The sequence below is a fragment of the Triticum aestivum genome, chromosome 5B (assembly GCF_018294505.1).
Source record: "Triticum aestivum cultivar Chinese Spring chromosome 5B, IWGSC CS RefSeq v2.1, whole genome shotgun sequence".
Lineage (NCBI taxonomy): Eukaryota > Viridiplantae > Streptophyta > Magnoliopsida > Poales > Poaceae > Triticum > Triticum aestivum.
This window is the reverse complement of record NC_057807.1, coordinates 713,482,394-713,510,055: the sequence shown is the minus strand read 5'-3', so window position 1 is coordinate 713,510,055 and position 27,662 is coordinate 713,482,394. Positions and strand designations below refer to the sequence as shown.

Below are 27,662 nucleotides of genomic sequence, written 5' to 3'. Positions count from 1 at the left end.
CGGTTGCTTTTCTCCCCCTTTTCCCCCCTTTCCTTTCTTCCTGGTTGTCGCAACCAGATGCTGGAGCCCAGGAGCCAGACACCACCGTCGACGACGACTCCTACTACACCGGAGGTGCCTACTACTACGTGCAGGCCGCTGACGATGACCAGGAGTAGTTTAGGAGGATCCCAGGCAGGAGGCCTGCGCCTCTTTCGATATGAATCCCAGTTTGCGCTAGCCATCTTATGGCAACTTGTTTAACTTATGTCTGTACTCAGATATTGTTGCTTCTGCTGACTCGTTTATGTCGAGCACTTGTATTCAAGTCCTCGAGGTCCCTGGCTTGTAATATGATGCTTGTATGACTTATTTTACTTTTTAGAGTTGTGTTGTGATATCTTCCCGTGAGTCCCTGATCTTGATTGTACACATTTGCGTGCATGATTAGTGTATGATTGAATCGGGGCGTCACACATCTAAAATCGGCATTCTCACAAATTTGACTATTGTTGGATCTAAGTAACAATCACTTGGATGGTTTGATTACAGAAGAACACTTTCATGGTTTAAAAAGCTTAGAGATCTTAACCTTGAATGATCCGACAGAACAATACTTATCTGATAATCAATTAGACATTATGGTGGGTTCAGATTGGGTTCCTCCATTTAGACTGCAAGAAGCGCATCTTGCATCTTGCCAGATGGGGCCTCTGTTTCCTGCATGGCTTAAGTGGCAAGTGGATCTTACTTTCCTTGATATCTCAAGCACAGGAATAACCGATAGGTTTCCAGATTGGTTCTCTAGTGCCTTTTCAAAGGTCATAGGCTTGGATATCTCCAATAATCAAATAAGTGGTACCTTGTCAGAAAATATGGGTAACATGTCACCGGGATCTCTATATTCTGGTTCAAACAATATATTTGGTAGAATACCACAGTTGACCAGAAATCTGGTCAGATTGGACATATCAAGAAACTCTTTATCAGGACCCCTGCCATCAAATTTTGGGGGTCCACACTTGTCTTGGATAGCTCTATCTTCCAATTACATCACAAGTTAGATTCCAATGTCTTTATGTGAATTGAACTTATCCTTCTTCGATTTGGCCAGCAATCTTCTTGAAGGAGAACTTCCTCAACGTTTTAGAACAAGAAACATGCAAATTTTGTTGTTAAGTAATAATAGCTTCTCTGGCAAGTTTCCATCATTTCTAGAAAGTTGCACAGAGCTATCTTTTTTAGATCTGGCAAGGAACAAATTCTCAGGAACATTGCCAATGTGGATTGGGAACTTGGAGGAACTACGGTTTCTACGGCTGAGCAACAACATGTTCTATGGGCATATTCCGAATAATATCACAAGTCTCGAAAATCTTTATCATCTGAATCTGGCAGCTAATGAAGTATCAGGTTCCATACCTCATCATCTATCAAATCTAACAGTTAAGCCATACGTACAGGAACCTGACGCCAGCATTGATTTTTTTCGATTTTCATCAATCGATATGTCGGTAGTCATCAAGAGGCAAGAACTTAAATACAAAGGCAATGGTGTTTTGGAGATATCGAGCATTGACTTCTCATGCAACTATTTAAACGGTAAAATTCTAGAGGAAATAGCGTCTCTTGATGGATTGATAAATCTGAACTTGTCTTGGAATCAATTGAATGGAATCAATAGCGTCTCATTGGCGCGGACGAGCACTCTTGTGTATTTTCACATTAACAAAACACTATTTATAGGAATTACAGTACGTGCCTTGTCCTTCACAGCACCACGCAAAAAGAAAGTATGTGCCTTGTGCTTCACAACACCGTGCCAATATGTAACCCCATTTATGAGGGCAATGCCCCCTTTTTGTGATAACTTTCATATTTGCTGAATATGGACAAGGGGGCACATGCCCCCCCCCCCCACCTCCACACATAAAACCTATATTCATTTGTAGCTCCATTTTATAATGCATCAGCAGAACATTATTAGGAGGTACTTTGGATTAGTTCTTCGTCAGGCCAAGCAATTTACGTCATTGGACTAGTAGAATCTCTGGATACAGGCGAGGCAGATCTCTCGATGCCCTATAGCCGGTTATCATTAGCAAAGAAAAAATATCAAAAGTTGGATTTAGTTAATATTGCAAGTAGTCTTCAGAACCTGTTTTTGAGATTTTCGAGATTCAGTAGGATGCCCTATGATCACTCTTGTGCAGCATGTATCCAGTATATGATAACTATCTCAGCTAATACTGAAGACACCACTACAAACCTGCAAAGAAGCTTGGTAGTTGGTAATGCTAAAAACTCACTTGGTTATCCTTGAACTTTGAAATTTTGACACTAATGCTTCTCTGAACAGGTATCTCTGTCAGAGATTCAAAGAGCTATGTATGCTTATTTCGGTTCTCCTCAGTTAGCTTTAAGTTGGATTATACATTAACGCATGGCACATGGTGCGAACTAATTTGTAGCTTCCTTGACGTATTGTTGCAAGCGTATTTATGTTCTATTTCATAAGCAATTTGTATTTATTCCATCGATCCTTCTATCGATCTCACCTCAGAATTCTCAATGAAAGCATCAGCATCAGTGTCGGTGTCAAAACCGGCAGATCTCGGGGTAGGGGGTCCCGAGCTGTGGATCACGGGCAGATGATAACAGGAACGTAGAGACGATGTTTTACCCAGGTTCGGGTCCTCTTAATGGAGGTAAAATCATACGTCATGCTCTTGTTTATATTATGGAGATGTATCAAGTACAGAGTTGATCTACCTCAGGATCATAAGATGTGGTCTAACTCTAAGGCTAGGTGAATAATGCTGCGCTGATGTCCCCTCTACGGGCTAAACCCCACGGCTTATATATACGCCCAGTAGGGTATCTAGGGTTACAAGGTCGGTATCTAGGCATAAGGCGGCAGGAGATATCTTGGAGTATACGACAAGTCCTCGGTGAAGGTAGTCTCGATCACGCCTCCTACGCACTGCCTCCGGAGTCCCTCTTGAGAATGCATGAAGTCCCATCGGCCCAATCCGAGGAGCACAGGCCGACCAGGTTAGTACCCCCTAGTCCATGACACCGTTACCGTCCAACCAGAGCAGCACCGCCGCCATCCTCGTTCTTTCTCCAAGGCTACCATCACCGCGCCGTAGCAATAGCGTGGGGGTAATGGCCTCTGGCGCTACAGCTATCGCGCTGCATCTAACTTTTAGTAGTAGAGGGGGCCTGACTCAGCGCTACTACTACTTGTGTTAGCAATAGTGTGGGGTAGGACCCACACTACTACTAAATAGCAGCAGAGCTGGTTGTTACCCCATGCTACTATTACTATTAATGTGTATTTCTTTTTTTCATATTTATACTGTATTTATACACCCTTATACAAATTTTTACTGAGCAAGCACAAGGTTAAGAATTAGGTTCAGAAAACTTTTATTGAGCAGGCGCAAGTGTTTCGGGTTCCTGCATGGGTACCATGTCCATCCGCTCCGGTTTTTTGAACTTGTTTTTTGTTCCTTTTTTTATAAAAATGTAGGGTAATTGCAAAAAATAACTTCGTAAATTTTAAAAAAACTTGTCCAAATTACAAAATATTCGTATTTTCAGAACATGTCCGTGATATAAAAAATAGTTCCCATTCTTTAAAAATTGTATGGAAATCTCGAAAAATATTTGTATTTTTTCAAAAAGTGATCAGAAATTTTAAGAACAAATTTTGTTTTGAAAAAATGTTGGACATTTTTAAAATATTCACGTTTTGTTTTTCACAATTTCGAAAACGTGCGTGCTTTTGGCAAAAGAAAACTAAATTACTGGGAAAACACGTGCTACAGTGTGTGTCATATCGGAGTTCCCGTCTTTTCTTTGGGCCCTGCAATGCACAAAGGCATGCAAAAAAAACAAAGGCCTAACCCGTGACAAATGGTAGTCAGATGCACAGTGACCTATATGCTCAACCCTGCTCTGAATTAAGCCCAGTGACTTTGATTGGTACTCCCTCCGTCCGAAAATACTTGTCATCAAAATGGACAAAAAGGGATGTATCTAAAACTAAAATACATCTAGATACATCTCCTTTTATTCATTTTGATGACAAGTATTTCCGGACGGAGGGAGTACTTGTAGATAGGATAAATGAACTAGCTGAGCCTATGCATCAAACGATGCACATTCTGTGAGTTGACGCATCACTTATTTTAAATAAATGATGATTAATTCTTTTTAAATAGCTAGAAAAATTTATTAAATAAAAATTATTTGATTATGTGTGAATATCTTTTTCAATACATGATAAAGTGGACATTATTTGACAATGCATGAATATGATCCTTTTTAAAATATACATGAGCATTTAGAGAGAGAAAACATAAACACTATATTTTCTTGATTTAATGAACATGTTAAAAGCTACGAGAACACTTATTTTAAAAGTTATATAAAAAATTGCATTTTACTTTAACTAGATATGTAACAGTTTATGCATTTTTTTCAAAATTCATATAAATTTAGACCATTTTGAAATATATATATAAGGGAAAAGAAAAAAATAGAAAAACCATGTTGCGTTGTCGGGCTTGCCCATGTAGGGCCGCGCGTGGGCGATCTCGCCCTTCTACTTGCTACAGGCGAGACATAGGTAGATTAAAAATAGATTAAAAGAAAAGACGAGAATGCTTGTTTAAAACTCACATCGACAAAATTTTGCATTTTTTATTTGAACAGGTTATGTAACACATTTACATTTTTTCCAAGATGCATATACAGTTAAACCATTTTGAAATGTATGTATAGAAGAAAAAAATGCAAAATTAGCATAGTTAATTAGTACAGCAAAACCGGAGCTGTAAATATAGATTAGCACACGCCGGAGAGGTGGAAAGTCCAATTCGCGTAGCATCTCAAACAACAGAGGCATGACGCGCCATTATCAATCCACAATGCATTATTTAACCAAGAACAATGACTTGTATCTAGGCTTGGCTGTGTGCATCATGATGATGCAGATGCCGGGGGTCTTCCCCCTTTTCGGAAAAGGAAAAAAAATCTAGGATTGGTGTCATCACCAATTAAGTTAGCCATCCAAAGAAAATACTCCAGGAAACAGCAAACGGCTTTCTCAATAAAATCGCAAGACGAAACTAACATCATCATGTTAATTTGTATATGGAAGGTGCAGTAAGGGATTGATATACTCTTTTTCATCTCTCTGTTGCTACATTAGCAGTTCTTCTTGTTTGGCAAAGTTTGAGAAACAAACAGGAGCTGTAATAACAAACGATGTAAAACCTGTCAAGTTTCATTCTTAGTAACTAATGGACCAACTGGGGCTGTGGCCCTTTTGCCCTAAAAAAACTAGATGAACAAGTAAGTACCCTCCACAAGGCTAGGCTACGACATATGGTTCAAGCAATTCCAGTATTATTCCATAAAAAAACCTAGCATATCAGATAGTATGTACCAACAGAAGTGCACCGCATATACGGAAAATGAATCATCTCAGATCGAGGAGTACACTACTGGTGGTTGGATTGATTTTTCACAAAGACTGAAACTGAAGATATAATTTTGACGCTTTGTTTGCTCAATTACAAGAAGAAAACAGAGGAGAGCATAGCAGTGGCACGTACTGCCCAAAAAGTGATTCAGTTGAAATTAATCACCGTAAAGTACTTACGGGGAATATACAGCGGGCAGAAGCAGCACCCATTCCTTTCTGCATCCCCAGCAGCTATCTGCTTCCCCAATCACACCCCCAATCCCCTTGACTATCTGTCAGCAGTTAGCTGGCTCAAGCTTGTCCCATGGAGAAAATAGTTGGATCTCTGCAAGCACTAACAACAGCAGAATGTGACTGACGAAATAGTTCCATCTCTTCCCTTGTGGTCTGGCCTGATGAAACTGTAACAATCAACATTGAAAGGCATTATCAATGATTAAAGGCTGACTGAATGTGCAGATGAGTCATAATGACCATACAAAGAAAGTACTAGATAGCAAATTTCAAGTGTACCTTGATTTATTTATTTTGATGATTGAAAAACAAAAGCAGATGCTATCCATCCCGGCCGGATATTATTATATCCCAATGAATGTGCTCATTCCCAGCAATAATCAATCAAAAGCCAATCCATCAAATCTGTGTAACACTGAATTTGTACATCGAGAGGCGCGCATCACTGATTAAAGGCTGACTCAAGTTGCACAAGGATGCTCATATTCAAAACAGATGACCATACAAAGATACAGTAGTAAACAACAAGTTTCAAATGTACATAGATTTATTAACAGCGAGATCCTTTAAAGCACACAAATCCTCTACTGCTGCTGCAGCTGATGGCAAGCTAGGAGAAGCCCCAAATCTGAAGGCAGACACATTGCTGCCAGTGAGGAATTAACCACACAACTTTTGCCTTCAATATCAGATTCACATGTGAATCTGCCAAGTCTTTCTTAGACATCAAGCAAGAGTGAATGCATTGTGCTAACGACAGTTACACCCAACAACATTGGCAGCGTCGATCAGGTCACGGAACAAAATCATGATCGGAACACTGCTGGGAAGAAGAAAAAAAAACACAATTCTACCGTACCAATTTAATTTACAGAGGCCGGCGAATACACAAAAATTTCTTGTCAAGTGGTGCGAGGCTGAAGCTGAATCCCAATAACCACCTCGCACCTTTGGATGTCCCTTCTCTTCTTGGAATGCTCTGCTCTGTTGGCTGCTGCTGCTGCTGCATCCACAAATTAAAGCCCACTTCTCTTGTCTTGGTTAAAGGAAGGAAGGAAGGACATCCCACTGCGAGCCATCACTTAGGTCGATATTCTATTCTGCAAACACGCAACACAATTATATCAGCTGGTGCTTTAAGAGGAATGTGGCGACAGACAGCTTCGAGTAATTCAGAGAGAGATTACAATGTACTCCCTCCGTCCGGAAATACTTGTCATCAAAATGAATGAAAATGGATGTATCTAAAACTAAAATACATCTAGATACATCTATTTCAATGACAAGTATTTCCGGACGGAGGGAGTATGTTTCAGTGCACTGTGCACAACACTTTTGAGCATTATATTAGGTAGTAGGGAAACCCCAAAAATGAAATGAGAACAAAGTGTCAAGTACGTACAACACTTTTGACCATTATATTAGTATAAGTAGGGAAAACACAAATATGAGAACAAAGTGTCAAGTACTGACCTTTCAGCATATCAACACAATTGCTTCAGTACTGTTTGTTTGCTCTGAATCAGCTGTGAAATTCAATTCACCACTGGGACTGCAGAATCCAATAAGTAGAGTAGAATAAATGAACTTGGGTCAGACAGAGTATGAACAAAGCACTCTATCTAAGGTAACTTCAAAAACACCAAATCATCCATTACCTGTGAGTGCCAATGACACCTAAACCTGTATGCATGCAATCTCCGTGCAAGATTGTATGTAGCTGGGTTCACTAGTTTCAGTACTCGGCCCCCAGGCATGCATAATTCTCATTGCTCTGGTCCTACAGGCATTTTTCAGTATCAGGCTAAATATATATAGTTGTTGTTTTCTTATAGTAAGCTGAACATTTAGAAACTGAACTTGAAAAAATATATATCTGGGGAACTTGTATAGAAAGGAACAAAAAAGGTACAAATGCATAGTATAATCCAGGCCGCTTACCTCCTCTGCAGCAGCAGAGGACAGCTTCCTGGTATCCACATGGAGCAAGCTCTGCACGCATCAGAGACCACCAATTTTGTACTGTACAACAGCTAGCACAGCTGAATCAGACTATGCATGAGCATCCTCCCCTTGGCATGCACCTCGCGCTCGCACTCAACAATTTTTACTAGCTTCAAAGCAGGGAAACTCTCTATGCTTTCACAGCAACTCAAGATTCTCGTCAGCAAACTGAGATGTGCAGGAGCGGTGATGTGCGCTATCTGAAACTGGAACACAATCAATAGCCACGTTAACAAGTATACAAAGTAAAGGCGGTAATACAATAGACAAAAAAAATACATAAGTACATGAATGAATGATGCATTGCTAGAAAAAATGGATCAGCTGAAATAAATTATCTTGCTTACGGGTCAGAGCTGATGGCGAATAATCTCCTCTGGCAGAAGCAAAACCATGCATCATTGTGTGAGCTGTAATACTTTTGAGACTAAGACTGCAACATGTTTCCGAAAAAAAGAAAGCAACTACGTACAATTCTTCCCTTGAAAAACTGTACAGAAAGAAAGGATAAGTGGTAATGCATGGTATAATCCAACACTTGAAAAATAGGCTCCAGGCCACTCACCTCCTCTGCAGCAGATGCCGGGACCAACTCTAGCACCTCCGATCCCTCGTATGGAGTATAGAGTAGAGCACCACGCCACCATGTATATATGTAGCCACTTGGAGGTTGGAGTAACGATGACCTCAGAGAACAAGCTCTGCATAAGTGACGACTTACATGAATTCAACTGTAGGGATGTGGCAGATCTTGTGGGCATCCTCCCCTTGGCAGCTCGCAGTCAGACTTGGACACAGAGCAATTCTGAGTAGCTTCAAAGCAGAGAGACTCCGTATGCACTCAGGCAAGCATGTTATGTTGGGGCAAATGCCGATGGCAAGTTCTTCTAGACAAGTCACCTCTCCCAAGCATTCTGGTAATATCTCGAGGCCATAGCACTTTACCAGCCACAATTTTTTAAGAGCGGTGAGGTTCTTCGTGCTTTCAGGCAAACATGTCAGGTTGGGGCAATCTTCGATCCTAAGTTCTTGTAGAGAACCGAGGTGGCCCAACCATACTGGGAGTGTCTCTAGATCGTTCAACGACATCAAATTTAGTTCAGTGAGAGAGGTGAAGCATCGCATGACCTCTGGCAAAGTCCTCAAGCCACTAACGAATTTTACAATAAATATCTCAAGGGTGGGAAAGTGTTCAAGTCTACTCCACTTGTCTTGAGAGAAGCTACAACTATCTAGAACCATCTTAGAAGGACGAATGGAAGACGAGAGCTTTCCGAATCCTCGTTCTGGCAAAACCGTCTCGCTGTTGCTCAAACACAAATCCATACTTATTGGGGGATATGGCAGGAACTTCAATTTTGGGCAGTCCGTTACCAATAACTGATGCAAATTAGGGATTAGAAACTCTTCGTTTTCCTCACTTGACTTTGTTGTCCACCACTCCTCCAAATTCTCCATCCACCCCAATAGCACTACTCTCAGTTTCGAACAAGGTCCAGCCTCTCCATAGAATTCCTTACCAATTTTCCTAATGTTGGGAATGTTCTTCAGAACCAACCTTCTTAATTTTGGCAGTGCCCCAAATGGTGGAAGACAATCACATGCTTCCAAACCATCAAGAGTCAGTTCGCTGAGAAAAGGGAGGTAGGACGGGATGTCAAACATCCAGTCAGGGAAATCCTTGCTCGTGTACCCTCCTAGCCAAAAGTGTTCAAGACCCCGAGGAGGTACGAGCCTGTCCAGCACAGATTTACCTCCTTCGTTTTCCCAGATAAGATTTAGTACTCGAATATCTGATCTGTCACGCAGTTTGACTCTGCCTGCATCTTCCGGATTCCTGACATTCTGAAGGCTGACAAGTATCAGCTCTGAACAAGTCAGTCCCACCAGATCCACTATACTGCTGCATCCTCTACTCTCTATCTCATGTACCTTATGCGTTACTGTGCCCACAAGATTTAGACGTGTTCTAATGGGGAGGACCTGTTCAAACAATTCAGGCGCTAGACTATCAACCAGAAACTGGGTGAGACTAGTCATGCGAGTGATGCTATCAGGGATGCCCTGTAATTCCGTAAGCCCATTCATGTGCAGTATTTGAATCTTAAGGTCACCAAAAGAGGAGGGGAGCTCACTTAGTCTCAGACAGTATGACAAATAGAGACACTTCAACTTAGACAACTTGCATAGTGACTCAGGCAATTGTCTGAGCTTCGCACAACTTGTTAGGTTCAAATCTTCAAGCTTGGAGAGGTCACCGAAACATTCGGGGAGTTCTTTGAGGTTATGACAGTCTGAAAGATCTAGGTATTTCAAATGAGTAAGTTGGCAGAATGATCCTGGCAGCATTGATACCTTGTAGCAACCAGAGAGGTTCAAGAACTCTAGTGTCCTAAGGTGACCAAAATCAGTAGGCAGGTTTTCTAGCTCATGGCAACTTGATAGGTTCAGATGCTCCAAACACGGAAATCTAACATTGTCAGGTAGTTTGGCGATCTTTGAACAACTTGACAAATTTAGGAATGAGAGTTTATGAAGGCCACCAAATCTATCAGGGAGCTTATGAAGAGCACAACAATCTGACATGTCTAGGTGGTGCAAGCATGTAAGGTCACAGATTGATTCGGGCAACTCTTGGAGTATACAACACCCGGATAGACTAAGGAAAAATAGTTTGGAAAGCTCCCCTAGTGATGCAGGTAGCTTACTAAGCTTGCTACTACCAGATAGGTCCAAATAGCAAAGTTTTCTGAGGCGACAGATACCTAAGTAGCTTCAACTGACAAATGGAAGATGGCAGCATCACGCTACTTGGAGCAGATTGGCCATTCGCTGAATGTCCACTTAGGTCCAAGACACGTATGTAATTGGACCGAGAAAATGCCTTTTTCGGGAGTTGCAGTCCCCCCAAATCTCTAAAGTGGAGGGATCTAAGCTTGTTTGGAATATATTTGAAAACTTTAGGATCATTCTTGAAGTTTGTTAACTGCGCATGTCGGCAGTAACGAGCTCTATTCCAGGTGGTGCTTTTGGTTCCATCTAGATCAATTAATTCATCAGCAACAATTATTGATGCAAGATCATGCACCAAATCATGCATGACGAGTTCTGGAGGAGCTTTGGAATGCAATGGACTTGGACTAACCTGCACATATGACTGCTATCAATAGTAATACAAAGAGAAATGTAAAACCCCTTGAGAAGAGGAAATGTTAAAATAAAGTTAAGAGAAGACACTAAGATGTAGTAAAATTAAAATTTTCTCAAAACTTGTGGAGCTCTCATACAATAAAATTATCTTGGGCACAAATTTTTACCAGAAACCATCGATTTTCATGTATTGTATTTAAGCCGTTAAAATTTGGATAACTAATAAAGCATGTAAAGCTAATAATGCATATTGTTGTATACGTGCAGTTTTTATACATACTTCTCCACATATGTTTTGTTAATTTTTTGAAAATTTTCTGGACTTATTTACTAACGAGTTCAGTAAGTTTGAACTAATTAGATAACTTGCTTACAAACTAAAAATTATGAAGAGTGGCTATTAAAAGAACCACTCCCTAGGCGGCACTGGGGTTCCTAACTCTAACCGCAAGAAGTTCACCCATGCATGCACTTTACACCGCCAACAAGGCCTCCAGGGTGGTGATGGGCCCCGCTCCAAAGGTGGTAGGGAGACCTCGCATTCGTACAGCTCCGGGAGGGGAAATGGAAGCCAAATGGTAATCTGGGGGCTGGCAAGGCCTCTTCGAGAGAGAAGGTGCTCAAACCATCTAAGACCAAATTCATGTAAACCACATAAAGGAACAAAAACCATCTGTTGGCATTTATTCCTCTCTACTCCATTTCGACACCACCGCCAAGAGGCACCGGACATGTGGGCCTTCCTTTGAAACCTTGAAGGCCTAAACTTAAATCCATCTCCTGGAGCCTAGCCTCCCATGCTCCCTCAACCCTCTCCCCTATATTCTCCACTCTTGTACTGGAGGCACAATAATGCTGTGGGCTCCCTAGCAGAAGACCTTGAAGAATATGGACTAAAGGGCCATGGGTAGAGCTTAGGGACTAGTCGTCATAGTCACACACACGACCACCAAATGTGCTTTAACTGTAATTTTCTTTGTTTCTGTAATAAGTTTGTGAACTTTTAAGTCGATCCAAGTTTGTTCCCGTGAAACTATTATGTTGAAATGTTATGCTGGCAGATATTGCAAATGACATTTTCTACAATTATTAAATTAATATTCATTTAGCGGGTTGCACGGAGAGAAATGTATCTTCCTTTTTGAAAAACAAAAGCGGCAGGTTGCAAGGAATGCCACAAATTCTCACAAGAGAACTATAGTACCATGCACATAATTTGGCAGGCTCTAACTAGCATTGAATCATCAATATGTGATGTTACTTGAGAGATCTATAGCGAAGAGTCTAAAATAAATGTAACATTTCTGATTAAAAATCAAGAAAATAAATAAATTATTTCGATAGAAATATTGATTAAATTTTAGATTTTAATTTTGTGGCACATAATCTATACATTAGATCTAGGACTCGAAGGACAAGAAAGAATCTCAAACAAAAATAATATGCAAACCCAACATAGTCAAACAATAGACTACTAAGTACAAATAGAAACTTGTTAGTACTAAACATAAATATAAATTAAGAAATGGACATATTCATGCATTACGAGGAATTAAAACCAAACTATAGTTCCTTTTCTAGAGCCATCGTAGAATATAATTTGTGAAAGTGTGCTCTTGGCTATGAAGTTGAAAAAACATAATCATAAAAATAAAATAGCCATACAAGAGAAATGGTGTCAATGGGTACTAACCGAAGAGGACCCTGGAATCCGAAGAAAAGACATCCCCAAAAGGTAGTTGATGCACTTTTGACCATCATACTCTGGATAAATGTATCCAAGGGCATTCCATTGCTGGATTAGACGATTGCTATCCATGACAAAGCCCTTGGGGAAGGCTGCCAAGTACGTGAAACGCATTTTGAATTCTATCTTCATGTAGTAATAGCTCAGCATTAGCCTCTCTAATGTTTCTTTCTGATGTCCTTTCAAGCCCAGATCAACCTTGGAGTCTCTTATATCTTCCCATGCCCCCACGGTCCTTAGCTCCGACATTACTTGCCCAAGAGCATTTGCCACGAGCGGTAAACCCCCACACTTCCATGCAATCTGCTTTCCAATTTCTTCCAAGCGACTGTCATGATCATCAGGCCCGAATGCCTTTTGCTTCATTAATTCCCAACAGTCACCAGGTTCTAAAACATCCAAGTTGATTTCGTGAGCCTTGGCCGCAAGAACAAGAAAACTAGTTTGCAGTTGTTGCGCTACGCTTTGGTTTCGGGTCGTTACTATAATCCTGCTACCCTTGCGGCCATGCTGTAACATCCGCTTCAAACTTTCAAGTTTATCTGCGTCTTCTTCCCAGAGATCATCCAGAACAATCAAGTATCTTCTAGTAGCAAGTTCTTTGCTCAGATTATCATACAGAAACTGCATAGTACAATTGTTAAGGTTGATGTTGCTAACCAAGCTTTTTAGGATGGCACTCCCAATTTTGTGCAAATCAAATTCCTTGGACACATGGACCCAGACTAAGGCGTCAAAGACACTGACCCTCTTGTCTGCAAGAACCGATTCAGCCAATGTGGTCTTGCCTATGCCACCAAGTCCAACAACTGAAATGATGGAGATATCCTGGTTAGCTTCACTTGTGAGTAGCAGGCTGATTATCTTCTCCTTCTCCATATCCCTCCCCACCATTCTAGTGTGCATGCCAACACCATTCCAGTTGGCTGCAAAAGTTTCCTGATTTCTGTTCCCTTCTCCCCTTGCTTCTTGAGGGACAAGGTTGAGCACCCTACCACCCTCCTTTTCAATTTTGTCTATTTTCTTCATCACGTTCTTCATCTTGTGGGGCATTGTTACCCGCTGCAAGAGTTGATTGTGTTTGGAAAACCACAAGTTGACCTGCAAATATAAAAGTTGAAGTCAAGTTTAGGCTGCAAGCACATCTTTTGTAGGATTTGTTTCAGATTCTCATCCGCTGCGAGGATGAAGAAAATGGATGCATGTTAGTTACAAAAAAAGGAAGGGATAATTTTTTTCGTGAATACGCAAAGTTTGCATATCATTTCATTGATAGGAGAAAGCAGACTGAGTACAGAAGAGGTACAACACATGACACGAACGCAAAGGCATGAGCATGGCACCCGGAGCAGAGACAAGGGATGCTCGGCCCAAACAAAAAAAAAACACCGCTAAACCCATGAAGCCTAGAACTGAGGAGGCAAGCCGGACCAGTGCGACATCCAGCATCTCGAAAACCAAATATAGGGACGCTTCAAGCAAACAAGATAGCGCCCTCAAGAAGGGAAACGACCTGGAGGTGCCGCCGCCATCCGGTCCGAAGAACCGGACCCGCGGTTTCCCCATGCTCGAAAAGGGGTACGTATAAAGGCCATGGCAGTGCCTCCAAGAAGGGAAACGATACCCGTGGGTGTTGCCGCTGCCAGCATCGGTAAGCCAAGCAGGGATTTCTCCCCGGCCTATGTACAAGCAATCCCAATGCCGCTGAAGCATGGTTCCGAAGATGATGAAGTCAGGCCACTCGTCAAGACCGCCACCACAGGAGGGGTAGGGCTGCATCTGCCGTCGAAGGGTGGCACTTGGCGATGTTGAAAAGATGCGAGCTTTGGATTAGGCCAAGTTACAAGGCGGCAAGGTGGGCGGGGTCGAGGCAGTGGAGAAGAGAGCCGAGATGTGAGGGAAGTGGCAACTACCGGCAACGCCGGCAAGCAAAGGAACCGGAGAAGGAGCGCAGATCCGGGCTGCCGAGTACGGAGTCACCGAACCACCAACGACCAAAGGAGCTGGAAGGGACGCAGCACCCGCAGCGCCGGGGCAGGAACTACGCCGGCAGAGGACGCTGACGAGCCGTGGACGCTGGAGGATGCAGGTCCAGGGCCACCGGGACCGAGGCAGCGCCGGCAAGGAAACCACCATGAAGAGCCAAACGCCCGCCAAGAAAGACCACCGTGAGCACACATAACCATCTCGCTGTAGCCGCCAATGCAGCCCGGAAGACGATGTCGTCGGAGACACCGCCATGCCCCGAGGCAGGGCCGGTCGCCGCCATCCCGGCCGAAAGCATCCCACGAACGCTCAACCAGCAGCAGCAACAAGAGAGATGTTGTGCCGTCGAGTCGTGGGGGTCCTAGGGGGCGAGGGAGGAGCTGCCGCGGGCCAAGGCCGCACCGCCGCGCCAGCGAGCAGGGGAGAAGCAGCAGCAGAAAGGGGACGCCCCGGGCCAGAACAGATCTGGGAGGGGGAGGGGTCGCTGTGGCGGTGGCAATGCAGTGGGAGGCGGCCGGGGGGGGGGGGGGGGGGGGGGGGGGGGGGCCTTGGAGTGAACATTCCCGAGTCGCCCGACGTGAGGGCACGGGGTGTCCTGTGCTCTACGCGAACATTGCGAAGTCAACATGTTCAGTTGGTCAAGGAAGGTATAATAAAGATGGGTTATGGCATAATCAGATATACAAAGACATTTGCTCCAAACATGATAATGAAATGATTGAACCATATCTGTTTATACATACTCCCTCCGTTCCACAATTTAGTGCCTATAGATTTTTTTCAAAAGTTAAACATTACAAAATTTTGACCATATTTATGGAGAAAAGTAGGTACATCTAGAAATACCAAATGCACATCATTGAATACATCATAAGTTATATTTTCAGAATGTACATGTTTGGTATTGTAGGTGTAGAGAGTTTTTCTCTATACACTTGGTCAAAGTTGATAAAGTTTGACTTTCAAAAAAATCTATAGACACTACATTGTGGAATGGAGGGAGTATTACATATAGAAGAATCAAAATCTCAATGAATTCTTAAAAATTATTACGTCATGCCCTTATCACTTCGTATATCACGCAGGCAGAACCTATGTACGGGAGCCTCTGCTTTATAAAAGTTGGGGCGGGCGGGAGAGAGCAGTGATTCGGTTCCTAGGCTTATCAACACCCATGCTAAAAAAAAACAAAACAAATACTAGAAAAATTCATAAAATTTCATTTTTTTTGCATGGTAGATAACTTGGTGCGTGAGATCCTTTTCAAATTTCAGATTATTTGAACATCTGAGTAGCTCTTGGCAACAAGACTAATTCGGGTTCTATAAAAAAGTTTATTGTTCATGTACTATTCTATTCTGACCTAATTTTTTTTCTGTTAGCATAGCCTCTACTACTTACAAACAATGTAAGGTTCCATTATTTATTTTTATTTCCGCCACCCCTTTGGTCAACATTCCCAGTATGATAATCAATCATCTTAATTTACTATACCTTCTGAACCAATTTCACTTTAATTTACTTACCAAATTTCTCATCAAACTATAATGTAAATCACGGGCGTGATTTGATAAGCATTTATGTACACCATCACATTAATATGGACACATAAATTTATATCCCGTTGCAACGCATGGACTGTCCTAGTACTAATGAAAAGAAACTAGCGTTCCTTCTCCAGTCAGCAAAACACTTCATCAACCAGTTCCCCCTCCTTTGAGTTATTTACCCAAAACCACCACACTTGGGGCTAGGTTAACAACTTGATACCACATTTGAGCCAGGGCAAAAAAACCATCGATTCTGCCCCTAATGTGTAATGCGGAGCACTGATGCTCGAATTTGGTCGCGAAAACAGCAAAACCGACAGGTGGGGCCTTCTTGTCGCGCTGGCGTGGCGTGCCTATGTAGATTATTTGCTGAGGTGGCCGAAGGCCCCATCTGTCGGCCTCTCTCTTCTTCCCCTCTCTCCCTCCAATCCACCACCTCCCACCACTGCCTTATCCCGCACCACCGCCGGAGCCCAACCTCGGCGAGATACCCCACCACCGACGAGCAGCCCCGCCGCCCCGGCCACCAAAAATCCGCGTTGAGCCGCGCCAGATGTTTCCCTGGAAGAACGCATTAGTGAGCTGCATCGACCATTGCCTGGCGGCGCGAGCAGTGACTGTCGGCCCGAGCTGGCGGTGAAATGGCGGCGCGAGCAGTGGCTGACGGCACGAGCAGTGGCTAACGCCACGAGCAGTGGCTGGCGGTGAACTAGAAGCATCGGGTCGCCCCCTAGGTGTCTCCTACGCGGGAGATCCTGCTCGGGCTAAGGCTAATGGAGGCGGTTGCGGCGTCGGGCCCGGTGGGTGCCAAGATGGAGCACGCGTCGGCACTGCTGGAGCTATTGTACCCGGTGGCCGGCGGCGGTGCACAGGGAGGCCCTGGCCGCGCGCCATGGAGGGCATGTCCTGCCGCGGTCGCGAGTCCGCCATCGGCCTCCCCTGCTCCTGAGCCCACCGTCGCCTTCGCAGCCAGAGAAGACCACCATGGGCTTCGCCCGAGCTTCTCCTTGTCGCAGCTGCATCACCCGTTCCCCGGTGCGCTGTTGCACGGCCTCACTTGGTCGTGGCGTCGATGAAGACACACCCATAACGTGTTTGTTGAAATGCCCATGCGAAAATTGGAGAGAGAAATAAAAAGAAAAAGTGATAAAAGATAAACATTCTAGTCATTGACAGGTGGGGCCCTTGTCCAACTCAGCAAATTGTCCACTCAAGCACGCCATGTCAGCCCGATAGGCGGGCCCCACCTTCGGTTTCGCTGTTTTGGCGACCAAATTCGAGCATCAGTGCTCCGCGTTACACATTAGGCGCAGAACCGGTGGTTTTTTGTGCCCTGATGTGGTACCAAGTTGTTACCCTAACCCCAAGTGTGGTGGTTTTGGGTAAATAACTCCCCTCCTCCCACCATGTCCTTTCACTGATATTTTTTTTGGTTCAACCGGTTTTTAGTCCAACCGCACCCTTTATTTGGCACCTTCCTCGTACGCTAGCCAATCAACTTAATTTACTCACCTTGTGCACCAATTTCACCTTAGCTTACTTACCAAACACTTTTTTTTACATAATGACCGGCATGATTTGGTAAACATTTTTGTACAATCACGGGCAGGATATAATAAAATTTATTTGCACAACCACGTTAATTGAGTAGTTAAATCTCAAGCTAACAGTAGTAGAATATTTATATCTTGTTGCAATGCACATGCATTGTTCTATATTTAAAAAGCTACTACAGAAGAGAACAATAGCAGGAAAATAATATAGACTAGTTTTTAGTGGCATGGAAGAGAGGAACGAGACGGCTTATCGTCCTCTGATTGCGCTGGCCTGCCGGACTCATGTGGGTCTCATACCCATCTCCCTTGATGCGCTATCTATCACAACACATCAAAGAAGAAGAAGAAGAAGAAGAAGAAGAAGAAGAAGAAGAAGAAGAACGGGAGCCTTGGGTTGAACTGAAGAAGAAGAAGAACAGGAGCGGCGTACGCCAGCGTAGATGGGAAGTCGCATATGGAGATAGGAGAGGAGTTAGTTACCTTGGGTTGGGTATTGTTGATGAGCTTGTTGGCGTCCAGCTCATCCAGCACGTCCTCCATGTCGTAGGCGGCATGCTTAAACTTGGTAAGCCAACGCTGAAACACTCTTCCACCACCTTGGCCTTGTCGACGAGACCTGTCGTCGGCATCGCCTAGCAAGGCCTCGACACCTTTCATCTTCTCCTCCATCTCCAGCACCTTCTCTCTGTACCCGCACTGCAAAGTGATCTCGGACGAAAGCTTGCTCAAGATTTGTTTCCCCACGGCACCTGCAATCACACTCCCCAGCATGCTCATGGCTGCTCCCAGCCAAGCCAACTCTTTTTTTTTTTGACGGTAGCCAAGCCAACTCTTGGTGGGAGGGATTATGCTGCGTTTGATTGCTGTGACACAATTGCCACGGTGAGCGTATTCACTCAACATTTATTTATAGTACTCCCTCCGTCACGGTTTAGAAGGCGCAGTTAAATTTGCGTGTGTTTCCACAATAGACAAGGTTTAGGGCGCATTGCATTTATTTCTAGTAGCTAATTAGTACTTCGGAGTACTATTTCTATATGCATGCGTAGCGTGAATGCTATTTTTTAGCTCATCTCACAACCAATAGATAACCACCTAGGTCCCAGAGAATTTCCAAGCGCGCCTTCTAAACCATGACGGAGGGAGTACTACAGAGGAAACTCGCAACAGCCTATTATGCATTTATTTGGCACCAACTTTACTGTCGTGGTAGGTAGCAGCAAAGTAATTAATACTACTGTCATGTTGTTTTCCGTGTGTATGAACCCGTAAGACTTCGGTCCGTCCATCATCATCATGTGAATGCAAAAAATGAAAATGAAAATTGATGTTGAAAAAGAGCTTATCTTTATTTATATTTGCAGGGGATTTCAATCATCTTCTCTTTATTAAACAACTGTCAAATGTATATACAATGGTAGTATTTTCTTTTTATACGCCAAAAGGGTTTACATAGCATGAATAGAGATATCAGGAAACCCACGTGAAATTCCTAATAACGTGTTTTGGTGTAAAATAACACTGGCCAGAGCGTGGCTAGATGGAGGCTGGCTCGTGGAGATGTTTCACTGGGCGGCTTGACGAAGGCCTAAAGATGAAGATTCTTCTTACTTGGGAGATAAGCAGCAGAGTAGAACACGGGTTGTGGTATGACCCGGAACCTATTGTAAACCTAGGGACTCGGCCTATAAAGGGGAGCCCTTAGGACGGAAAGACTTAAGTTGTAATCTCTCGAAAGCTAGGTTGGCGATTCCGCATCCTTGTAATCGAGATCTCCAAGCAATATCAAACAAGCAGGACGTAGGCTTTTACCTCCACCGCGAGAGGCCAAACTTGGGTAAACTTGTGTTCTTCGTTCCCGATCAACCCCGTTCAAGGCCTCCGGACTTAGTCCTTTCATGAGGACATCTACAGTGAAAAAACCATGACACAAAGAGGCAGCTAAGAAGGATATGGAGAGGGCGTTTGAATTGCTCCAAGCTCGTTGGGGTATTGTTCGTGGTGCTGCAATGATGTGAGAAGCGGATACACTTTGGCAGCTCATGACATGTTGTGTAAATCTTACAGAACATGATTGTCGAGGATGACGGTGAAGGGGCAGCGCGCATGCATGATTTCAAGAATCCCATTGTTCAGGTCCATCTCCCGGAACAAGAGGCAGAGAGCATGGCCAACTTTCTAGAGATGCATCGGCAACTACGAGATCAACATGTTGATATGCAACTTCTGGATGATCTTGTGGAGCATATATGGGTCCACACCGGAAATCAGTAAATTTTGCCTCTAATTTTATCAATTATGAACTATGAACAATATTTATGTCTGAACTATATTTAGATCATGTACTATTAAGTTGGAACTATTTTGTATTTTTGTGCACCAAAGCTATGTTTGTCCAAAATGATCGAAGTGCATGTGTTTGCATGGATTTGATGTTTTGAAAATAGAGTCCGTGGTTGCAAATGCCAAGTTTTGATGCCCGTCCGGTCACTGTTCACGGGCGTATAGGGTGTCGGATTAGCTACTTCCAGTTTGTATATGATCTGAGTGTGCACAGTGCTTCTAGAAGGGCGAAATGAGGGGCAGTGTTGAAAAGATATAACAACTCCTTGGTTAATGGTTCTCTATACATCCCTTTCATTTATTGTACCTAGGAACGTGCAGGTAAGCTCGAAGCACAGTGAGCTGTTGCTGATGGCTTCCAAACCAAATTAAAGCTCATCGTCCTCTCACCAAGTGTGAGTGATGACTGAGTCGTGCTGATCACATGTACTCCCTCCGTTTCAGTTTACAAGTCCTACGCGTATACCTAGGTTGCCAATTTGATCACGCTAATATAAACTATATAACACAAAAATTATATCATTTGAAAATAGAACATGTGAAGTATATATTGGTATATTTTTTGTAATATATGACTTGTATTAGGTTGGTCAAATTAACGACCTAGGGGTACGCGCACGCCCTGTAAACTGAGAGAGAGGGAGTATATGGCAGAATTTATTCCATGTCTGGCAGGACAAATCATGGACGACCGCACATCACAACCATGAATTGAACCACCACCTCTGGCGGGCCAGTGAAGCTGTAACGAATTCATAGGTGAAGAATCTTTGCTGAAGTTGAACTCAAGCAGCAGATTAAGTACTGTACAAGTCACTGTTTCCAAATGGAATGGAGCAGTAGCTGTGTGAATGTGAATGACTTGAGAAACAACTTGGAAACTCGCAACAGCCTATTATGCATTTATTTGGCACCAAATTTACTGTCGTGGTAGGTAGCAGCAAAGTAATTAATACTACTGTCCTGTTGTTTTCCGTGTGTATGAACCCGTAAGACTTCGGTCCGTCCATCATCATCATGTGAATGCAAAAAATGAAAATGAAAATTGATGTTGAAAAAGAGCTTCTCTTTATTTATATTTGCAGGGGATTTCAATCATCTTCTCTTTATTAAACAACTGTCAAATGTATATACAATGGTAGTATTTTCTTTTCATACGCCAAAAGGGTTTACATAGCATGAATAGAGATATTAGGAAACCCACGTGAAATTCCTAATAACGTGTTTTGGTGCAAAATAACACTGGCCAGAGCGTGGCTAGATGGAGGCTGGCTCGTGGAGATGTTTCACTAGGCGGCTTGACGAAGGCCTAAAGATGAAGATTCTTCTTACTTGGGAGATAAGCAGCAGAGTAGAACACGGGTTGTGGTATGACCCAGAACCTATTGTAAACCTAGGGACTCGGCCTATAAAGGGGAACCCTTAGGACGGAAAGACTTAAGTTGTAATCTCTCGAAAGCTAGGTTGGCGATTCCGCATCCTTGTAATCGAGATCTCCAAGCAATATCAAACAAGCAGGACGTAGGCTTTTACCTCCACCGCGAGAGGCCAAACTTGGGTAAACTTGTGTTCTTCGTTCCCGATCAACCCCGTTCAAGGCCTCCGGACTTAGTCCTTTCATGAGGACATCTACAGTGAAAAAACCATGACACAAAGAGGCAGCTAAGAAGGATATGGAGAGGGCGTTTGAATTGCTCCAAGCTCGTTGGGGTATTGTTCGTGGTGCTGCAATGATGTGAGAAGCGGATACACTTTGGCAGCTCATGACATGTTGTGTAAATCTTACAGAACATGATTGTCGAGGATGACGGTGAAGGGGCAGCGCGCATGCATGATTTCAAGAATCCCATTGTTCAGGTCCATCTCCCGGAACAAGAGGCAGAGAGCATGGCCAACTTTCTAGAGATGCATCGGCAACTACGAGATCAACATGTTGATATGCAACTTCTGGATGATCTTGTGGAGCATATATGGGTCCACACCGGAAATCAGTAAATTTTGCCTCTAATTTTATCAATTATGAACTATGAACAATATTTATGTCTGAACTATATTTAGATCATGTACTATTAAGTTGGAACTATTTTGTATTTTTGTGCACCAAAGCTATGTTTGTCCAAAATGATCGAAGTGCATGTGTTTGCATGGATTTGATGTTTTGAAAATAGAGTCCGTGGTTGCAAATGCCAAGTTTTGATGCCCGTCCGGTCACTGTCCACGGGCGTATAGGGTGTCGGATTAGCTACTTCCAGTTTGTATATGATCTGAGTGTGCACAGTGCTTCTAGAAGGGCGAAATGAGGGGCAGTGTTGAAAAGATATAACAACTCCTTGGTTAATGGCTCTCTATACATCCCTTTCATTTATTGTACCTAGGAACGCGCAGGTAAGCTCGAAGCACAGTGAGCTGTTGCTGATGGCTTCCAAACCAAATTAAAGCTCATCGTCCTCTCACCGAGTGTGAGTGATGACTGAGTGGTGCTGATCACATGTACTCCCTCCGTTTCAGTTTACAAGTCCTACGCGTATACCTAGGTTGCCAATTTGATCACGCTAATATAAACTATATAACACAAAAATTATATCATTTGAAAATAGAACATGTGAAGTATATATTGGTATATTTTTTGTAATATATGACTTGTATTAGGTTGGTCAAATTAACGACCTAGGGGTACGCGCACGCCCTGTAAACTGAGAGCGAGGGAGTATATGGCGGAATTCATTCCATGTCTGGCAGGACAAATCATGAACGACCGCACATCACAACCATGAATTGAACCACCACCTCTGGCGGGCCAGTGAAGCTGTAACCAATTCATAGGTGAAGAATCTTTGTTGAAGTTGAACTCAAGTAGCAGATTAAGTACTGTACAAGTCACTGTTTCCAAATGGAATGGAGCAGCAGCTGTGTGAATGCGAATGACTTGAGAAACAGCTTGGAAACTCGCAACAGCCTATTATGCATTTATTTGGCACCAACTTTACTGTCGTGGTAGGTAGCAGCAAAGTAATTAATACTACTGTCCTGTTGTTTTCCGTGTGTATGAACCCGTAAGACTTCGGTCCGTCCATCATCATCATGTGAATGCAAAAAATGAAAATGAAAATTGATGTTGAAAAAGAGCTTCTCTTTATTCATATTTGCAGGGGATTTCAATCATCTTCTCTTTATTAAACAACTGTCAAATGTATATACAATGGTAGTATTTTCTTTTTATACGCCAAAAGGGTTTACATAGCATGAATAGAGATATCAGGAAACCCACGTGAAATTCCTAATAACGTGTTTTGGTGCAAAATAACACTGGCCAGAGCGTGGCTAGATGGAGGCTGGCTCGTGGAGATGTTTCACTGGGCGGCTTGACGAAGGCCTAAAGATGAAGATTCTTCTTACTTGGGAGATAAGCAGCAGTGTAGAACACGGGTTGTGGTATGACCCGGAACCTATTGTAAACCTAGGGACTCGGCCTATAAAGGGGAGCCCTTAGGACGGAAAGACTTAAGTTGTAATCTCTCGAAAGCTAGGTTGGCGATTCCGCATCCTTGTAATCGAGATCTCCAAGCAATATCAAACAAGCAGGACGTAGGCTTTTACCTCCACCGCGAGAGGCCAAACTTGGGTAAACTTGTGTTCTTCGTTCCTGATCAACCCCGTTCAAGGCCTCCGGACTTAGTCTTTTCATGAGGACATCTACAGTGAAAAAACCATGACACAAAGAGGCAGCTAAGAAGGATATGGAGAGGGCGTTTGAATTGCTCCAAGCTCATTGGGGTATTGTTCGTGGTGCTGCAATGATGTGAGAAGCGGATACACTTTGGCAGCTCATGACATGTTGTGTAAATCTTACACAACATGATTGTCGAGGATGACGGTGAAGGGGCAGCGTGCATGCATGATTTCAAGAATCCCATTGTTCAGGTCCATCTCCCGGAACAAGAGGCAGAGAGCATGGCCAACTTTCTAGAGATGCATCGGCAACTACGAGATCAACATGTTGATATGCAACTTCTGGATGATCTTGTGGAGCATATATGGGTCCACACCGGAAATCAGTAAATTTTGCCTCTAATTTATCAATTATGAACTATGAACAATATTTATGTCCGAACTATATTTAGATCATGTACTATTAAGTTGGAACTATTTTGTATTTTTGTGCACCAAAGCTATGTTTGTCCAAAATGATCGAAGTGCATGTGTTTGCATGGATTTGATGTTTTGAAAATAGAGTCCGTGGTTGCAAATGCCAAGTTTTGATGCCCGTCCGGTCACTGTTCACGGGCGTATAGGGTGTCGGATTAGCTACTTCCAGTTTGTATATGATCTGAGTGTGCACAGTGCTTCTAGAAGGGCGAAATGAGGGGCAGTATTGAAAAGATATAACAACTCCTTGGTTAATGGTTCTCTATACATCCCTTTCATTTATTGTACCTAGGAACGCGCAGGTAAGCTCGAAGCACAGTGAGCTGTTGCTGATGGCTTCCAAACCAAATTAAAGCTCATCGTCCTCTCACCGAGTGTGAGTGATGACTGAGTCGTGCTGATCACATGTACTCCCTCCGTTTCAGTTTACAAGTCCTACGCGTATACCTATGTTGCCAATTTGATCACGCTAATATAAACTATATAACACAAAAATTATATCATTTGAAAATAGAACATGTGAAGTATATATTGGTATATTTTTTGTAATATATGACTTGTATTAGGTTGGTCAAATTAACGACCTAGGGGTACGCGCACGCCCTGTAAACTGAGAGAGAGGGAGTATATGGCAGAATTTATTCCATGTCTGGCAGGACAAATCATGGACGACCGCACATCACAACCATGAATTGAACCACCACCTCTGGCGGGCCAGTGAAGCTGTAACGAATTCATAGGTGAAGAATCTTTGCTGAAGTTGAACTCAAGCAGCAGATTAAGTACTGTACAAGTCACTGTTTCCAAATGGACTGGAGCAGTAGCTGTGTGAATGCGAATGACTTGAGAAACAACTGGGAAACTCGCAACAGCCTATTATGCATTTATTTGGCACCAAATTTACTGTCGTGGTAGGTAGCAGCAAAGTAATTAATACTACTGTGCTGTTGTTTTCCGTGTGTATGAACCCGTAAGACTTCGGTCCGTCCATCATCATCATGTGAATGCAAAAAATGAAAATGAAAATTGATGTTGAAAAAGAGCTTCTCTTTATTTATATTTGCAGGGGATTTCAACCATCTTCTCTTTATTAAACAACTGTCAAATGTATATACAATGGTAGTATTTTCTTTTTATACGCCAAAAGGGTTTACATAGCATGAATAGAGATATTAGGAAACCCACGTGAAATTCCTAATAACGTGTTTTGGTGCAAAATAACACTGGCCAGAGCGTGGCTAGATGGAGGCTGGCTCGTGGAGATGTTTCACTGGGCGGCTTGACGAAGGCCTAAAGATGAAGATTCTTCTTACTTGGGAGATAAGGAGCAGAGTAGAACACGGGTTGTGGTATGACCCGGAACCTATTGTAAACCTAGGGACTCGGCCTATAAAGGGGAGCCCTTAGGACGGAAAGACTTAAGTTGTAATCTCTCGAAAGCTAGGTTGGCGATTCCGCATCCTTGTAATCGAGATCTCCAAGCAATATCAAACAAGCAGGACGTAGGCTTTTACCTCCAACACGAGAGGCCAAACTTGGGTAAACTTGTGTTCTTCGTCCCGATCAACCCCGTTCAAGGCCTCCGGACTTAGTCCTTTCATGAGGACATCTACAGTGAAAAACCCATGACACAAAGAGGCAGCTAAGAAGGATATGGAGAGGGCGTTTGAATTGCTCCAAGCTCGTTGGGGTATTGTTCGTGGTGCTGCAATGATGTGAGAAGCGGATACACTTTGGCAGCTCATGACATGTTGTGTAAATCTTACACAACATGATTGTCGAGGATGACGGTGAAGGGGCAGCACGCATGCATGATTTCAAGAATCCCATTGTTCAGGTCCATCTCCCGGAACAAGAGGCAGAGAGCATGGCCAACTTTCTAGAGATGCATCGGCAACTACGAGATCAACATGTTGATATGCAACTTCTGGATGATCATGTGGAGCATATATGGGTCCACACCGGAAATCAGTAAATTTTGCCTCTAATTTATCAATTATGAACTATGAACAATATTTATGTCTGAACTATATTTAGATCATGTACTATTAAGTTGGAACTATTTTGTATTTTTGTGCACCAAAGCTATGTTTGTCCAAAATGATCGAAGTGCATGTGTTTGCATGGATTTGATATTTTGAAAATAGAGTCCGTGGTTGCAAATGCCAAGTTTTGATGCCCGTCCGGTCACTGTCCACGGGCGTATAGGGTGTCGGATTAGCTACTTCCAGTTTGTATATGATCTGAGTGTGCACAGTGCTTCTAGAAGGACGAAATGAGGGGCAGTGTTGAAAAGATATAATAACTCCTTGGTTAATGGCTCTCTATACATCCCTTTCATTTATTGTACCTAGGAACGCGCAGGTAAGCTTGAAGCACAGTGAGATGTTGCTGATGGCTTCCAAACCAAATTAAAGCTCATCGTCCTCTCACCGAGTGTGAGTGATGACTGAGTCGTGCTGATCACATGTACTCCCTCTGTTTCAGTTTACAAGTCCTACGCGTATACCTAGGTTGCCAATTTGATCACGCTAATATAAACTATATAACACAAAAATTATATCATTTGAAAATAGAACATGTGAAGTTTATATTGGTATATTTTTTGTAATATATGACTTGTATTAGGTTGGTCAAATTAACGACCTAGGGGTACGCGCACGCCCTGTAAATTGAGAGAGAGGGAGTATATGGCAGAATTTATTCCATGTCTGGCAGGAAAAATCATGGACGACCGCACATCACAACCATGAATTGAACCACCACCTCTGGCGGGCCAGTGAAGCTGTAACGAATTCATAGGTGAAGAATCTTTGCTGAAGTTGAACTCAAGCAGCAGATTAAGTACTGTACAAGTCACTGTTTCCAAATGGAATGGAGCAGCAGCTGTGTGAATGCGAATGACTTGAGAAACAGCTTGGAAACTCGCAATAGCCTATTATGCATTTATTTGGCACCAAATTTACTGTCGTGGTAGGTAGCAGCAAAGTAATCAATACTACTGTCCTGTTGTTTTCCGTGTGTATGAACCCGTAAGACTTCGGTCCGTCCATCATCATCGTGTGAATGCAAAAAATGAAAATGAAAATTGATGTTGAAAAAGAGCTTCTCTTTATTTATATTTGCCGGGGATTTCAATCGTCTTCTCTTTATTAAACAACTGTCAAATGTATATACAATGGTAGTATTCTCTTTTTATATATATGCCAAAAGCATGAATAGAGATATTAGGAAAGAGGTAAATACACTAGAAGTCACAGAACTTGCACACAATGTTCAGTTTAGTGTATAAACTTATAAAATACGTGTTTCTGGTCATCTAACTTGTCATCTTGTTCATATACGGTGTTTCCAAGTGTATCCCTACGGGTGCCAACGTGGCAGGGCCACTGACCGTCAGTGGCTGAGGCTGTTTTTTTGTAAGAAAGGACCCATACATTCTATTTATTTTTACACAAAAAATCATCAAA

The 27,662-nt window shown here is 42.9% G+C and overlaps 1 pseudogene; it reads right to left on the bottom strand.

Moving 5' to 3' along the window:
* Positions 1-6,176: 6,176 nt before the first annotated feature.
* LOC123114507 (putative disease resistance protein RGA3) lies at positions 6,177-18,568 on the bottom strand (annotated as a pseudogene).
* Between the last annotated feature and the right edge of the window lie 9,094 nt (positions 18,569-27,662).